Raw genomic sequence first — 18,949 nt, 5'->3', positions numbered from 1 at the left:
CAAGTGGACTGAGCGCAGTTTTGAATTTTCCATATAAAAAGTGTGCACGGTGTGACTGCCAAAAGTCTTGTTGATGTTACAGTTCAATACATTTGGAATATTTAGGCGGATAAAGAACTTTGTAAATACAATGTTTTTACTTCCATCACAGCTCAACATCCGGAGAAGGGCCCCTGGTGCTGCACTGCTCCTGGCCAGTTGCCCAGTGCGCTATTATTTATTTGATTGTACAATAAATTACTAGTTTTAATATATATATATATATATATATATATATATATATATATATATATATATATATATATATATATATATATATATATATATATATATATATATATAATAAATACATAATAATAATAATAATAATAATAATAATAATAATAATAATAATAATAATAATAATAATAATAATAAAGTGCTTCTCATCTTAAAACATTTATTATTTATTTAACTTTTTTTCAGTGAAAGCTCATACACATTGGCCTTGATAGTAACAGACTGAAAACTTTGAGGGGTCTGAGTTTGGAGTATAGATCGTATAAAGTAGAAGTATATATCCAGTCTATGGTTGGATGAGGACTTGTCCCGCGTCTCGGTGCAGTCTAGCTTTGGGTGGCGCCAGAGCGCAAGGAAAGAGAAACGGGCAGATTGGGTTTGAAAAAAAAAAAAAAAACCTACATAACTCACGGGTTAATCTTCCCACAGAGTCGCTCTATGGCTTTGGCAGTCTCCACATCCTCCCGCTGGATGATGAGCGAGGCTTTTCCGCTGGTGGTTGCACTTGCCACCTGTCAGCGACGCGTAACCGAGAAAACACTTCACTTACTGGACTTTATCAACATGAAAAAGCACATATCTTTTGATTGCGTTTGAGGGAATACAGTGAAGTTGGCAGTTACCGCGCGCTTTTTGTGCCAGCGTTTGTTTTTGATCCACTACTGTTGATATATGCGCGCTGAGGATTGGGACACTTGAAGATTACACTGGTTTTGACGTGGTCTGCTGGACAATAAGAACAGGATTAGGCGTCTCAGTCAACCTACTTCTCCTTACTCCATCCTTATGCGCAACGACCTCCGCTGCACTTGGAATGCAGCACGGATAAGGTAAGCCTTCCCTTCTTGTACTTTTCCCTTCCTGTGACTGATGTGAAACTGAATGAAGTGTAGTGGATGGCGATGGGAGCCCTGTTACACTGTGGTCCCGCGGTGCGCATTCAGACGCGGGTAATGACATGATCCAATAGGCGCCACTTGGAGAGCGACAGTGCTGGAGACATATTTCACAGTGTTCTTGGGTGGCTTTATCAAAATTGTACTTTTACTTTTCATTTAATACCCTGTGAGGTTAAGAAAGAAGCGTGTCGACTCTGCGCAGGCATCAGTTCAAAGCGAAATTCTATTAGAGCTGCCTTGATTTGATTACACGAGTCAAATTTCGCAAAAGCAATTATCCTAACGCGATACTTCAAAGTGGGACTATTTACAACGCACGTGTCACTGTGGATTGCTTGGACAGCGCTATCATTTTGCTCCCTGAAGCCTGTGCCACGTGCTTTTTGCATCTCCCCCTTTAATAAATGATAGAATAACGCAGCCTCAGCCAGTAGCTATACATAAATAAATCAATAAACCAGTTAAACGCCACATTTGAGCGAAAATCACAGGGGATACGTCTCAAGTATATTGTCAGTGTAACCAGCCATCACAGTTTACATTTTAATATCAGGTTGGCACGGTCAAATGGCAAGAAAACGGATCTTTACGCACAAAATTGAACCAGTCTTGCTTGGTAAATAATGCCAGCAGCCCAGGAAAACAGACCACAGGATATCTGATATTAAACTGACTGAGTTTTGACGCTTCAGTGCTCTCCGGAAGGTCACAGTCCACTTTTACTAACTCTCATTTTGTGTGGTCCTACAAGGTTTGGAATAGCTCCATTTGAGTTCACTGTACAAGTCTGCTTCCATATAAGTAACCAGGTAAATGCATGTATTGATTTCTGTCTACCATGGGCTTTATAACAGATTGCAGTCTCATCTCTACTAACATGATACACATTTAAAATTTTCATTTATTTGAGAGCTTTTTACAAGAAGTCATTTGGAGAGATGAAATGTATTGAACCATAGTTGCGCAATATAGCGTCCATGATCTCATAGTCTGAAGTTTCTCTTATGATTCAATTATGTGATTTTGTTTTTTGAAAAGCTACAGGTTTACCCTTTAGAGCATGCTGGGAATACTTCTTTAGACTACTTGTTCGTCAGTGTACAAGTGAGGGTCACTTTCCTGCACATTTGGGAGATGAGAGGAGGAGGAGGGAGGAGGTAGGGCCCATGTGAAGAATCCATTGATATTCTTCCCATGTTCTGCTCTATAGGCAGCCCATTGTCACGGACTGCGCAGTGGGATAGCATCTGATGATTGAGAGCGGCGTGTGCGGGGTGAAAGTCGACTCAGAAAAGAAACTAAAGGCTCATTATAGTGAAGGTTAAGGATGCCGCCTCACAACTGTGTAACGCACAAGACACAGGTGGAGAGACAGTGGAGTTTTAAAGTGTACCCACAGGCACAGTTTAAAAGTTGGAAAGGTTGGGAGTAGCGGTAGTTTGTCGATGGCCACAGTTCTGCTCTTCCTTGTTTTGTGATAATATTTGAGGATTGGGTCTTTGGTTGAACATTGCATATAAACACAGAAAGTAGCAATTTGTTTTAATCACAATTTAAGAGCAAAGTTTAAGGTGTAGTCTGTCATCTGCCTGTCTGAACTAAAATTAAATGAGATGCTTTGCCTGGAACTTTTCACAATACGAATGACTTTTAACTGTCAATCTCCATGGAAACAAGCAAGTAAGGTCACTGATCTGTGGAGAGGCGATCCTGCTTATACTAACAGACAATAAATACACCTGTAATAGAATACATTTAATATAGAGGACTTAAAGGACATACTGTGGAAGATGCCAGGTAAACAGTATCATCTGGATGGAGACAAGCAGATGGTGGGCACTCACCAGAAAAGTTCCTTAGTGCCCCATCAAACAAACTCACAATGGCTTCATGTGTTGAATAATTGAGGTTGGACAGTTAGCGGTGTAACGCACTTTGAATACCTCAGAGGTGGAAAAGTGCTTTATAAAAATGTGACACTTTAATGTACAGAATGGGAAATGACTAATGATTATTAAATATTTACCTTACACTTTTCATGTGTAAAGTGATTCTGTGTTGTCTTGTACGTTGATTCACTTGCATCCTTTCATAACATGATGCTGCTTTTTAGTAACTCCAGGTACACTGCACAGCCTCGTGTTCGTTCTTCATACTATGTGCTAGATTCACGGTCAGCCTGGCATATAGATTTATCTGTGACAAGTCCATGAAATTGCCATGCGCTGCAGAATATCGTCCCGGCCTGATGCTGGAGAGAAAAAAAAGAGATTTGTGTTTGCTAATGGTGCCACGTAGCAGTGATCCAGACAGCACTCTTCCTTTAGGACGCACTGAAAGGCAATGGGCACAAAAAGCAAGCACCGGAGCGTAACAAAGATCTAAGGAGCCAGGCAAATGAGGGGGACTTAAAAGAGTGAAGTTGACAAAGTGCAAAAGTTTACAAGTCGTTATTTATGTACTCAGGCGCTGCTGGGACTGCCACTTGAATTAAGAGAACTCCTGCCAAACTCCAATTTTGGCTCACTGTGCCTTGGCTTATTTAAATGGAACGCTATCATTAAACTGGATGTCCAATGTGTCATCTGTTAGGTCTGCCCCATGAATTAACTAAAAGCTGTTGCATCTAGCAGTAATTACATTTGTGTTGGTCAAGCAAATTTATCTTGGTTAGTTGATGTAGTGAGCAGCTATGCCAAATGGATATTATGTTTGTGATGATAGTAATGATGCGTGAGGGCTGCAGGGGGAGTGCGTGCGTGAATGTAAATTGCTGTGCTATATTCGGACTTCTTTGTTAAACCCACATCATATAGGAAAATCTGATCTGTTAAAAGCCCTCCTGATGTCTGTTTTGGCAATAGTGGTGACACTGGAATAGAAACGGCTACTATCAGATATATTCTTGGTGAATATGAGCCTGCCAAGAGAACAAGTCTTGAAATGCGATATAGATGATAAATGATAATATTGAAACTAATTTATAGCAGTGACACAATAACCCTAAATGTACAGTATCTGCTATAAAGAAGAACTTAAATGCTAATGAGTTTGTATGTATAACAGATCAGTAACAGATCAGTGTGTGGATGCAAAACAACTTTCTTCTGCTAAACTCAGACAAGACTGAAGTTATCATCTTTGGCCCACAGAAACATAGAGAAAGTGTCAGCAGTCACCTCCAGTCTCTCTCTCTCTAAAACCTTCAAATCAGGCTAGAAATCTAGGGGTAATAATGGACTCAGACTTGAACTTTAACAGCCACATCAAATCAATAACATCTGCAGCTTTTTACCACCTAAAAAACATTGCAAAAATCAAAGGTATACTGTCAAAGCCAGACTTAGAGAGACTTATCCATGCATTTGTCTCCAGTAGGTTAGACTACTGTAACGGCCTGCTCACTGGCCTCTCCAAACGAGCCTTAACACAGCTGCAGTACATCCAGAACGCTGCTGCTCGGGTCCTGACTAGAACCAGGAAGTATGAGCACATAAGTCCTGTGCTCAGGTCTCTGCACTGGCTTCCTGTAGCTCAAAGAATAGACTTTAAAGCAGCTCTGCTTGTGTATAAGTCTCTCCATGGCCTAAGTCCAAAGTATATCTCCGACATGTTAGTGCCATATGAACCATCTCGCAATTTGAGGACTTCAGGGATCGGCCTCCTGCTGGTGCCCAGAGTCAGGACTAAACATGGGGAATCAGCGTTTAAATTTTATGCAGCTAAAACTTGGAACAGTCTTCCTGAAGATGTGAGACAGGCCTCTACTTTGACAATGTTTAAATCCAGACTCAAAACAGTTCTGTTTAGCTGTGCATATGACTGACAGGTTTTTATTCTGCACTCTTCTCTTTTAATGTTGATTTTATGATGATTATTTGTGATTATTTATGTTTGATTTGTGTGATTTTAATGTCTTTCTTATTCTGTAAAGCACTTTGAATTACCTTGTGTACGAATTGTGCTATACAAATAAACTTGCCTTGCCTTGCCTTGCCTATAATGAGCTGTGGCAGTTACTTATTCGACCCTCAACTGCTCAAATCGTACAGTATTATAAAAAAATAAAATAAAATAACCATTCCAACTAGCACAAAGACAATGCTCATGCGATATATAGACATAATACATGGACTGACCTCACGTTACTTGGATTCCACCCTTTCTTCTGGTCAAAGATAATAGATTTCTAAGAGTTTAAGTTTAAATAAAAAGAAACAAAAAGTTAAAAAAAGGTGTGGTCTTGAAGAATGGAAATGACCATTTTATGCATCTATTTGTTGTATGTCCCTTTCAGTCAATCGTTCAATCAATCAAATAAACGAATCAATCAAATAAACAAATGAATGATTTAAATACATTAATATTAAACAAATTGAATAAATAAAGTTTAAAATCCAGTGGTACCTCCAAAACGAACCAGTTCTGCTCATAGTACAACACAAAATTGCATACTCCCAACTGGAACAACAGAGAGTTATCAACCTGAACAGTCAGGCAGCACTAAACCCAACACTCTTCTAACATTAAGAACTGGATTTGCTCAGGTGAAACCGATTTTGTGGAAAGTGTTTCGATTTGGACAGATATGGGAGCCATTTCAATTCAGGAAAGTAAAAGTGGCTATTAAATTTGATGACAGAAATGAATGGACTTAGAAGCATGGAAATGGCAACTTGACCTCCAGCAACTCAGAGCTATTATTCAAAACTATGTTACTTTCAATTGTGCTGGAAAATGTTAGTTTGTTGATCATTATGTACTTATGTCATTGGAATGGTTCATTCACTGCTTTTAAATGGAAATGATAGCAGATGCTCATTCTTACATTTTATAACACAAACATGATGTAACCCAAGCTGTGTTGTAGCTTGTTTCTTGTTTTTCTTGGAGCAAAAGAATAAAAAGAAAATAATGGCAATAGACAGTTTGTGCTATGTCTAACTGTTTTTGTTAATATCTTTTGAAAGAGCAAAGTTTACAAAAATAAGACTGAACTGGCAATTTAACAAGATAATGAGTGAAATAACTGCACCGGAACCTCTTCAATGACATTAGAGCAACTGACCTGTCAGGTTTACAACGTCTGAGGACTAGGCCTGTAGTAATCGACCAAAGAAATTCTTGGTCGACTAAAGACATGTCCTGTGAAACAATTAATCAGCTAAAAGGGGTCCTAGAGTGACACTGGGATGGCTTTTACAACTCTAACAGTGTAAAACTCTGAAGAATTCACTCCATGCCTTCTCATGTCTGTCCATATGTAATTCCAGTAAAATAGTTGGTCAACTAATAGACATTTTGGTCGACTAAGGCTCAAGCACCATTTCCCTTTAGCCCTAGCCCCCCCTTCCCCTACATCTTCAAAATTAAGGCTAAGGGGTAGGGCTGAAAACACAGCACTTGGGAATGGGGCAGGAGTTTTGTCTCTACTTATTTTTTTTTTATATACAACAAATGAAAATGTATATGGTGTTATTTAGGCTTTTATGGTTAGTATAATGCAGTAGGACCTACTGTGTTATGAGTGTATATATAAAAATATGGGCCTATATTATTTCATAATCTTTATGCCAATTAATTTAATAATAGTTTCATTTGACCTGTGATATATTGCAGCAATGATGTTGTGCAAACTCAGTCAGGAGACATTCCATGTCCCTGATGATTAGCCTACTGTGATTTGTATATGATGCTTGTGACAGACTGATGCTGTAGTTATAGGCTTCTTTTATTTGAAATGCTAAATAACAAGACACCGCTCCATTGCTACGTCTTCTCTGTGCTTGCGTCTGTGTCGGATCACTTTTCTCGTATCCCCGCTCTCTGCGGCCCTACACTAGAGAGAGAGAGAGCTGTTCCCCTGCACGGTCCTCTTGTCAGACTGCTACTATCCCCACTGTAAATTCGGCCCAGTTCCCTGCACTGTCCTGTTGCTTGCACTGGGCTCTTACTGTCATCTTACTGCTGTCTCATGCTGCTGTGCTTTGACCTCTGAGAAGTGGTGATATACCATAAATATGAAATAAAGTAACTTGTAACGTCTTAGGTCTTTCACTCCATTAGGTAAAGTTTGTAATGTCCACATCTGCAGCAGGTGGATCGTGTGCTGTGATGAATGCAGCTCGATACGACACATTGCAAAACATACAGCTGTTCCGCTTTGAGCAGATGACAGTGGTGCAGAGTGAACAAAACACAGAAAAACAATCCTATGACCTTATAATGACCTCATTAAAGTGATTACTGACATTTGTGAGTTTATTGTGCCAGCACATTTCTTTTTTTCTTCAAACTCCTTCTACTCTTTGGTTTAAATTGAACATCTGTATTTGCTCTGTTTGAAGGGGTGTACAGCCCTTCTTAGCCTTGCCCCTCACTGCTAAAAAGAACTGGGTCACCCCTTCGTCTCTCGTGAACGTGCAAAATCAAGGGCTAGGCCAAAGGCGAAGACTGAGGGGTAGAATTGGGATTGGGCCTAAGACTCCACTGACAGATTAATTGACTAAGTGACTAAAGGACTACAGCCCTACTGAAGACCCATCTCGAGCAAGGATATAGGTCAGGAGGACCTAGCTAACATGCTTTAGGTAGGGCCTTATACAAAGAAAGGCATCACATAGTCTGCGATTTGAATCGGAAAGAGCCCATATTACACTACTTTCTGATCAATGCCGTAATGTTGTTTCCTCATCACAAACATAACTAAAGATTAGTTTCATTCACATATGTTTGTTGTGTTTTTTTTAACTCACCTTCACTAGAATCATTTGGATCATTTCAGGCCTGGAATTGCCAATCTCTGTTGAACTAAAGGTAAAAGGAGTTGCTAATTTGAAAACAACCGCTTCATTTTGAGCTTTGGAGATGTGGTAGACTAATAAAAAAAGATTACTGAAGCATGTGTGAATGAAACAAAACACAACTCCAGGTATGTTTTTGAGAAGGCAACATGGTTTAAAGCTCATAAGAGTTACTTTTGTGTAATATAGGACCTTGAAACTCTCTGCAAAGTTAATATTGCAAACCACCAAGCTCTGTGCTTCCACTGGGTTTGCAATGGCCACTTTGGCACAAACAGCAGGCAGAAGTTCATATATGCTATTCAGGCCAGAACTCACAGCATGCTTTTGAATTCTTTCCACTCTCTCGGGCTCATATCAGAAGCATTTCATTATTTGCTTGTTGCTAACTGGGTTGTGTTTTTTTTTTTTTTTTTTACAGGGAAATAGTAAATAGCAAAAATGAATGAAGCAATTTGGGGTTTTCAGTTAAATGTCAAAACTAAGGTTCCAGAGATTTGTCATCGTGTAAAGAATGTCCTGGATTCGATAGGTCAGTGGTAGGGCTGAACGATTTGGGGAAAAAAAATGAAATTGTAATTTTTCTGATTTGATTTGTGATGTACGTTTAAAAATTAAAATCTGTTCATATTTTAATACATTTCAGAACATGTTTGTACTAATCTAAAGTACAGGGTTAGCAGCTTTTATGCAGAATAAGACCGAATATTTAGTTTTTTGTGGAGGAAATTATACTACTTCAAAAAATTGTAGCCTTTTGCAATTTGCTAATCATGTATATTCAAATAGCCCTTGTCAGCGAGTCATATTCAACTGTGCCAGATCCTGGATAGAGATCTACAGATGAGTCCACTTGCGCTGCCCTGTGGTTGCCCTCGGTTATTGTTGAGGCACTGGTTAATACTTGGGTTAACAAAAGTCTGCAAATGCTGATTATTATGCATCTAGATTCTGTGTTTTGAACATACTTTAATACTACCAAAGGATGAGCAATTAGTCAAATTTGAATCGAGATCAAGGTTCAGCCATTTCTAATTTTCTTTTTCATTGAGAGGGTTGTATCAGTAAAAGCTGCTGTTTGGAGTTCAGACTTCAGAGAAAGAAATTGGACTATTTCTTTGTGTAACATTAAGCTAAAATTAATATAGAAATAATTTTTAATAAAAGAAAATCTAATAGAATTTCTTTGTCATATCTTAGCCTTAATACTACCTCATGGTTTTCCACAGTAGATAATCCAAACTATTTTTTTTCTTTTAGCTGATTTGAATGCATCGGATAATCTCAAATATATTGTCTTTTAGCTGCACCTTCTTTGAACCTCGATGACACATTTTTTCTGTGTTTGACAATTGCCAGGTAAAGTAAAGTTTGCACGCACGGAGCAGAGCTGAGAGAGGGGAGCGTGAGTCAGCCGTTAGTCAGAAAACCTAACGTGCTGCTAGAGACATGTTTAAAGCAGATAACAAGAGCAGAAAGGGGTAATAATGATTGGAAAGAGTCAAGTCCTTTTAGTGGAGTATTCTTTTTTATCTTGTGTGAACCCAGGTGAGAGACACGCAGTTCGTTAGTCAACGCCAGCGAGGGGGGACGTAATGATGCTTTGGTGCCACAATACCTTCTGGATATATGTATTCTACGTATCACTGCTGAAGCATGGAGATGAGGAATGATTGCATGGGGGTTACCGTTGCATGCAAAGTTTTAGCCAGGAATAGAACCGCATATAAATATGAACAAGCAGCATGCATCCAGCGCCTGCTCATTGTCTTTATGCATAGCAATTACATACACCAGTCTTCTGAGAGGGGACTGTGTGTATTTGGGAATAGGTTAACTCAGATCGAAGTTGGCTCATTGAATATTATTAAATAGTGTAGAATTATTAAATAGTCAGGTTTTGCAGAGGTTTTCACTCATTTGGGTCATAAAAAGGCAATTTGAGAAGTACACGGGATGATTGTAGTGAACTGTGTCCCGTTAAGAGCTCATCATGACCACACCCTGAGACTTATGTCAATTCTTTTAATAACTTTTGATCCTAGATATATCCTGAGGTTGAAGTCTGTTAGATAAAAACCCTTGGACAGCTTCATTAATGTACGAGGGCTACATTTTGTCCATCTGCATATTTTGATTCAAAATTCATATTAGAGATCCTGTGGTCATGATCTGCCTGTGTATTAGGGGTGTGCAAAAATACCAAAATATCAATATAATTTAATGATACAGTATCAACATTTTGGGCTCCTGTATAAATTTTTTACTTAAATTTTTTTTGTATATTTTACCAAATTATCCTGTCACAGCACTACAATTGTTGCTTGTTTAAAGGGAAAAAAAAAATGTGTTTATGCATAACATTTGACATTTGATTCACTGTTTTGATGAGTAAAATAAGTGTATTTCATATTAGCTTTGCACAGATGGTGGTTTACCAAACATTTTAGTATCTCAGTTGTGATTTAGCAGATATCTTGTGATCCTTCAGAGCTGTTAAACTGCACATGTATCAGCAAAATCTTAATGATACCCAGCCTTACTGTGTATGTGCTGATTTGAGTTGATGTTATATTGCAGATAGAATATATGGATGCACTATTTCTGCACATTATGTCATTGTGATTTTTCTGAAGTGTTGCTAAGTGATTTATTTTCAAATCAGAATTCAGTTGAGTGCAAAACATGCCAGAGGTCAGAACTACAGGGTTAACTTTTAATAAATGGATTTTTCTACTAGCTACTATCACCCAGCCTTCCGTCATCACAGTTTCTGGTATTCATGCCTTGTCTCTGCTTCGGATCGATCGCCTCCGGCCCTCACCAGGCAGCAGGAGGTGTGGTCAGTCTGAGGCAAGGGGGGTGTCAGGGGGTGTTTGAGGGTTCAGCATTCCCCTTGGAAGGCCAGTGCATCCCCATAGCCCAGAAGGTGCATGCTCCGTTGTTAAAGCCTCTACATACTTGTCCTGCACAATATCACAGTATAATCAGAATCTAATATTATCTAATAACAAAGACTGCAATCACAACACTTGAAAAATTGGGGCTCATGCTACACTAGTTTCAGTACTAATAGTTTTTACATTTATACATGCTTTTATTAGCGTATTAGCAAGATCCTCTCCAGTGTATTCCAGGGCAGGTCCCCAGACTTTAAAAAATTCACCCATATCTCCTTTTAATATAAAAGTTTTTTCCAGTGGGAATAGTTGTAGTTTTTTTTAACCAACCAGTGAAGTTTGCCCGCTGCTCCTGACAGGTTTCCCCATTGGCATTGAAGGATGGGTCAAATGTAGAGGTGTACCTTCAATTTACCTTAAGACTTAAGTGCCCTCTCAGCCCTGCTTAGAAAAACTGGTCTAAGCAGCCTGTCAGGTGAGTAAGAAAGACTTGAATTAGCTAAACTACATGGCTGATCGTGATATTGGACCAACATCGACAGACTTGGAATCAATACTGAATCCATTAAACATTCCAGTAGATATGTCTGGTATCAGTGCGGTGACAAAGATGAAAATGTATCTTATCAGACTACAGCTCCTTCTGGTCAAACACACACAAACTGAAAATCTGTAATTATACCAATATTATTTTTACAGTGCCCTCTGAATGCATGATTCAGGAAGGTCGCTGAACTTGAATAATATTCACTTGGCCTTCACTTTAAGTCCATCTAATGAGCTGACTCTGCTGCTGCCTTAATAACCACACATCCATCTTACATTTTGGCATCTGCACTTGAGTGAACATTTTTAACTTCTTATTGGCAGCTGACTGTATATTCTTTTCGGAAATGCAGAATATTTTCATGTATAATTTGTGAGGCAAGCTGCAAGTGTCCACATGTTTGCTGAGTGATTTTTTTTTATTAGCATAAATTAATATTTGGCCTGAAACAAACACAGGTCTGTTGAAATTAAACAAGGAGAAATGGTGTGAATTACCATAGTTTAATATCCAGCACGCTTAGTAGGTGCGGACATGTTTTTTTCTCCTATTTTTATTTGTCTGCGTTTCTTTATTTTTTGTATTTATTCTGCCTGTCAATCACGCTGAACTCAGAAAAATTTGGGCTGGCCGAGCTAAGATTGAGATATTTTGTGTACAGAGGAGTGCTAAGGAAAAGGTAGGCAGGAGGATGCTGAGGTAGCAGACTACTCACTCTTTACAATTCCACAAAATAAAGAAAATAAATACATTATCTGCAGAAAACACGTTTTTGGAACAGCAAGTGTGTTTTCTAAAATGATTTTCTTCCCACACACATTGGCCTCTTCACAACACGGCGCTAAGGGCAGCTCAGGAGGTGCCTCTACTGTGGACCAAGAGACTGACCCCATTTCACAACAATGGAAGAATAACTAAACTCCAACTGCTCCCTGGTTTGAAGTGAGCTCATAGTCTTTTCACTATTTGCTGGGGTAATGTAGGAATGATGGGGGTAATGTAAGCCCACTAATGCATCCAGAAAGTATTATGAGGCTCTACCGCATCTTATTTTTATTTTAGATCAACATATTTCAAAGTTCAGTGACAGTAAATGTCAGTGATTTCTGTGGAATCAATTTGACCTGCATATTCAAAGTTGGATGGTGTGTTGTTTATAGTATGAATAAAATTCCAAGTTTATCAATGATGAATTTAACATTTAGCAGTAAAATGTAAATACAGAAAGGTGTCTTACATGTACATTGTACTCATCTTGTTTCACCACTGACGTCCAGTTTGAGTGGGAAAAGTGCTTTATTTGTGCTTAAGTTGAACAACAAAGTTTACATGAATCTGCTGTAGGAGTTCTGCACCACAGTTATGGGGGCTGACATTTGAGAAGAGACAAAATGAGAACATGCAATCTCCACAGAAATGCTCCATCCAATGCAATCCAATCTGGAACTTAAACTGGGTGACAGTGTTTGTTAAATATATGTATATACAGTATATGTGTGTATGGGTGTGTGTGTGTGTATATATATATATATATATATATATATATATATATATATATATATATATATATATATATATATATATATATATATATATGAGGACACAGTTATTTATGATTGTATTTTGGTCTGTGTGAGTATTGACTCCTTTAGTCAATATTAAAAGCCCTGAACCTGATTTTTATTCCTTCTAGTTCAATAAAATTGTGTTATGCACATTGTAAATGCAGATTTTGTAAAAGCATTAGGCACATTGTGTAATATTGGCTATGCATTTCATTGGATGCACACTATGGGCTCATTGTGGGATAACAACTATATGGAAGAATGGGATTATCCCAGGCAGTTGTGTAGTCAGTTCAGAGTGCCTCTTTTATGGCACAATTAATAGGTTTTTAAACATTTTTATTGATTGATATAAAAATGCTGTTGACATATTTGATTTTCAAATGTATACAAGGTCTTCCTGGACATTTACAACTCCTACAAACTTGGAATGTTTGTGGTTGTCCATCCAAAAGTGGAAAAGATGTATTTCTTTGACCAGCATCAGATTCAAACACAAGAAGCTTTGAGAAACCTGTTTCAGCACAAAAAAACTATTTGTCCAAAAAATTGTTACTTTTCTGATGCTTGAGTTTTTAAGTTGGTATCAATCCTGCACAGAACAATATTTCTTTACAGCTATTGTGCAATACAAACAGTTGTGTGGTGCAGATCCTTAGTCGTCCATCTGCTGTGGTCAAAAGATAATGAAAAATAAGGCTTATTCTTCAACAATACACAATGGTTTAGCTTCTGTTGCTGAGCTGCACAGTTGTGTAAATATAGGTGGCATCTTGCATACTGTTAAAAACAGGAGCTATTGTAAAGATTGAAGCATAAGGGAAAGGTTAAAAAAATAAATATTTCAGGGAAAACATATACACCAGTTTAAAGTGGGATTATATGTCTGATTCAACCCAACTCTCTTGTCAATGCTTGGGTTGTCAAGATTCGCTTTGAAAAATAAAAGTGTCATCATGCAAACGTTTGCACAATTCTATCCATTAATAATTTTTGCAGCTGTCCTTTTATCATTTCTTTCTAGTTCAGTTGAACTGAAATGTCACTAATGCAGTGAAATGAGAGAATGATTGATTTGCCATACGAAAATATCCCACCCTGGGTCTACACACACAAGGCGAGAAGAGGAGATGGAGAAGCTGAGGTGAAGATGAGGAGACTGTTGGGGAATGTTTGGGTTGCAAAGGAAGTTGTATGAACAAGAAACAATACACTGAATATTATTGCCTAAAAAAATCACCATGCAAGAGTTAAAATGTATGCTACTTGCCTTCCACTAATTAATATGCATCCCAAACTATACAAAACATTGTTTTTTTGAAGAAAGACTTTGACTTCTTCTGTTGCTGTTGTTGGATTGAGGCTTCATTGGTTTCTGGTCTGCACCTTCGTCTTCAGTGTCTCTATTCAGACTATGGTGATGGTTCCATTAGGTTTGGTCGCCATTCACTAGTTTTTCCATTTCAAAGTATGAGTGTGTCTGCATTGTCTCTGTGTATGATCTCAAAGAAATCAATTGTGCCAAAATAGATTAGATTAATAGATACAGAAATCTTGCTACGCTACACGTGGCTGGTTTGAATAAGAATGCTAGTGGTGCCTGACGACCGACAGGACGTAGGATAAAGTTAAGGGTCTTCTTGGTTCGAATTTAACTTCATAATTAAATAACTTTTTTCCTTCGAGCCATTTCTTGCTTGCATTAAATTACTTCTCCCCCACGTTCTTTGAAGCCATTGTACACAACCACCTCTCAACCTTGCCAGTAAAAAGCCCCACCGAATCGTCTTCTGCCTGAGACACCGAACTTCTTTGCACCAAAAATAGCTCTCCTCACACAAGACTGCAGCACTGGGAGGCAATCACAGGTTTAGACACTCTGAAAATATGATTCGGGGATGACATTTCACTGATTATGCTCAAAGTCATAGATAAAGCTTGTTCTTACCACGGGACATGTACACTCAGATAAAACAGCTCACCCACTCACTGCAGCACGGAGACTGCAAACGTGCCTTCAAAAATTAGATATTAAACTTGCCTGGAAGAAATAGGATGCAATTTAGACCATATTGGTAAGAATTATCACAGTATTTTTGTTTTTGCTTGACTTGTAGCACCAATAATGATAGAAATAGGCACAGATGGGACATTTTAAATAAGATCGTCATGGAGGGAGGATTTGTTGATCTATTTTAGCGTCGACACATGAAGCATAAAGGATTTAACCTGGGATTGATGGTGGATTACCGTTACATGCACAGTGCGAGCCAGCAGCATTCAAATTAGAGGTGCGTGTTTAGGATTTGAAGGTCTATTTGTAGAGTTTTGCAATTATGTTCAACACTACAGGATATGAGTGTGGGTTTGAATCAACAAAGTCTGAACTAAAAGTAGCTTGAACTGATTAGAGGAAAAAGAACACCAAACTAGATGACAATATCTGTAGTTAAAAGTAAAAACACTCCATGCTGTCAAGTTAGCCTTGATTATAGGTAACATGGTTAAATTTCTCACACATATGGCTGTCTGAACATCTAAAAGCTCTACAGATAAAACCATCACAGTACCTGCCTTGGATTACTTTCATGTGTCTCTGCAACACTGTCTGCAAAAAACTTCTGAGACCTTGCAGAATTTGTTGATTGATTCAAATTTGATGGCAAAGTTTTTTATTTGTTTTTCTCTTTCAATAAACCACTCAAAGATGGAAGGTGGCACAGGCCAAGTTCAGTATTAACTTTCCATCATGATTAAGTATTTTTACTATGATGCTAAATATTCAGGGAGGGAGTATTTGAATTCTATGAAGTATTAATTGCTAACAGAAAACATATGTAGATCACGATTATTACAAAGGTTTATGGTTTTCAAAATGTACTACGTATTAACATTCACTTTTGTTTTTGATGCTCTGAGTGTAATGAATGAATCTAGTACAGATAGCATCAGGTTTGTGAAGTTGTAGTGTATTGTTTTGTTTTATGCTTTTGAATGATTGTAGTGCTAGAGGATGGGTGACGAGCATTGAACAGAATTGCAATGCTCAAAGACATTAGAGCTCTAGATTACTCAAACACGCATGGATGACATTTTAAAATCTCTTCAGGCATGTTTTTGATGAGGGAACAATGTTATAACATGGTAGAATGCTCCAAAAAGTCCATTTTGCATAATCCCCTCTCTGTAAGAAATATTTTGCAAATGACATTGACAGCTTTGGTGGTCAAATCCCTTGCTCCACATGGAAACACTTAACACATTGTGGTAGTATTGATCAGTCTGACTTCGACTAGAGGTCTTTAATCTAATATGGCACAGTTAACCTTGTCACAATCTTTAATGTCAGAAAATGTCAAATATTGGCTGTTGATCTCCTGACAGCAGTGTTATACTTAATAGTTCTAATTTACATTCTCATACCTCCGCAGTGCAGTTACGCCTCTGTTCACTTCTATCTCTCTTTGTCTCATTGCTGCTTTAAGCTGATGCATCATTATCCATATGTAAATCCAGGTAAGCATTTTATACAACTCCGGTGAGCACATTTTAATGATAAGCATTTTTAACATCTGTTCTTCCATTGTGCTGCTGACAGAAAGCCAGGTCTAGAGAAGGCACATGACATATATCGAATGACTAACTCACCATGGAATAAGCAGTAAAAAAATAAGATTAATTTGGAGACAGTAGTTTTTAGCCTTTGCATTAAAAAACTTATGTAAAGTTCTTTGATTAATAGTTACACCTAGGATTCTTATGTACAGACCTCTATTTATTTCATACCTTGACCGTTTTGGCTTCACTCTGACGCCTTCCTCAGATGTGTCTCGTGAGGTTGCTGTGATGTGTCTGGTCAGTTGACTTAAAAAGATTTTGACATTGTGTTCTTACTTGAAGCTCACTTGGAGTAGGATGACAGCGCCATCTGCAGTCCAACTTCTTCAGAACTGTATCCCAGGTCTGATAAAGTTGTAGTTGTGAGTAAGTATCCCAATTTACTGTCTACTGGGCATGATTCTGACACAGCGATGGTAGTTGTTGCTCTCTGTGCGTATGACCTTAGCCTTGGAGTGGTCTGATATTGCGGACTTAAGTTGTTCGTGGTGGACATGTTGCTTAGTGGCTCTGGTACATCTTTTGGTTGTTTCTTTTTCACATTATGTTTTATGCTCTTTGCAACCGAAATTACTAAAGGTCTGTACATATGAATCTTAAGTGTAATCATAACAGACGCTCTAATGAACCTGATCGGACTTTGATTAATTGTGTCCAGCCTAAAAGCTCCCACGCATTATACAGTAGTTACATTAGGTCTTTGCATGGTGTATATTGATCGTTTAATTTGTTCAGGTCAGTCAAACTTAACCTTAAGTCAAATGCTTTTTACTGTGTACAAGCAATCCATAAATGCCAAAGTCTATCTCACAAAGAAGAACAAAAATATCTTAACTCACTGTCTTCATATCACTGTCTAGAATGTAAACTTGTGTAAATCTATTAAAAAGAAATATTACAAAATGTACTACAGTGGTCGCCTCGTTTATCACAGGGGCTTTATTTTTACAATTATTCTATGTGTTTTGCATCTGTAAACCCCTCACCACACACTTTATACACTTTTCTCACACAGACATTAACATTTTGTCACATTTCTGTCTTGTTTAAACTCTCTCAAAGTTCAAACCTTCGTAGGCGCCTTCGTCGGTGCAGAACATTTCATCGACATTGTGGGTTTTGTCGGGGAGAAAACTTGCAAACACACAGCACTTTAGAGTCACACTGCGATCCAACATTTATGTAAATTTGTCTGAACACATTCTGTACTGTACAGGAGACACGGCACGGAGGAGACTGATGGACAATGGTCTACAGTCCAACAGCCAATCAGGACGCAGAACACAATGCACGTTCATACACTGTAAAGTATGCAACACTGCACAAAAACAAAATCAGCAAAACAGCGAGGCCACAAAAAGCGAACCGTGATATAGTGAGGGACCACTGTATAGGGTTGTGAAAAGTATCGAAAATCCGCTACTAAAAATAGTATTGGAACTAGATACTTATTTGAACAAGCAGCTAAACTGAAAAAGTCACATCAACCAGACAGAAATGAACCCTTTCTGAACACCTTTAGAATGATCTGGAGCTGTATTAGAACATATAAGACATTGGATATAAGACCACATGATAATATAAAACAAAATCCATCCATTTTCTTCCGCTTCTCTGGGGCTGGGTCGCGGGGGTAGCAGTCTAAGCTGGGACTCCCAGACTTCCCTCGCCCTCGACACGTCCGCCAGCTCCTCTGGTGGGACCCCAAGGCGTTCCCAGGCCAGCCGAGAGACATAAAAGAAAATACTACGTTTAATGTTGAAATTTACATTCTATTGTCTAAGTAAAGAGTGTTTTTTATTAGAAATGTGCTATCAGTATCGGAATTGGTATTGAGTATCGAGTCTATTCCTTATTATCGAAATTATGTTTTGAAATGTTCATATCGCGACAGCACTAATGCACTGCGTAAGTTGTGAATGGGTTTCCTGAAAAGGCATTACACAGTGAAACTAAAACCTCGGCAGCTGAAGGTCGAGTCCGCTTTACTGTTCATTAAATTCTCTATGGAATTTGTAAACAACAGAATATTAGCAGATGTTGTGGTTGCACATGGGTTCTGTTAAAGCACTATTTTCTGTTAACCAAAACAACTGGCCAAAAAGAGCATTCATTTGGAGAGGATTATGGTGAGCTCAGTACAGCTTGGTTAATGTGCCGGAGAAGGAGCACTGCTGAGCCTGTGCAGTGAAAGTGGCCAGTCTTTTCTTGTGTGATATATATAAGGCACGGCATTGGGAGGAAAACAATTAAGCACCGTCAAGTATGTTTCTGCGGGTTCATTTGTCCTGCGCGTGCGATGTCCTACACAGTTTTGAGAAGTAACATTTAACACAAC

General features: G+C 38.3%; 1 long non-coding RNA gene across 1 annotated transcript in view; it reads left to right on the top strand.

The window, feature by feature from the left end:
* The first annotated feature begins 975 nt into the window (after window positions 1–975).
* LOC129456839 (uncharacterized) overlaps window positions 976–18,949 on the top strand; it is a 49,903-nt gene continuing 31,929 nt past the window's right edge. The window contains exon 1 of the long non-coding RNA XR_008648969.1: window positions 976–1,109. This is a non-coding gene — a long non-coding RNA (uncharacterized LOC129456839). The remainder of the gene's footprint in view (window positions 1,110–18,949) is intronic.

The sequence above is a fragment of the Periophthalmus magnuspinnatus genome, chromosome 15, assembly GCF_009829125.3.
Source record: "Periophthalmus magnuspinnatus isolate fPerMag1 chromosome 15, fPerMag1.2.pri, whole genome shotgun sequence".
Taxonomy (NCBI): Eukaryota; Metazoa; Chordata; class Actinopteri; order Gobiiformes; family Gobiidae; genus Periophthalmus; species Periophthalmus magnuspinnatus.
Note: the sequence above shows the minus strand (reverse complement) of the source record. Positions and strands in the feature narration are given on the sequence as shown.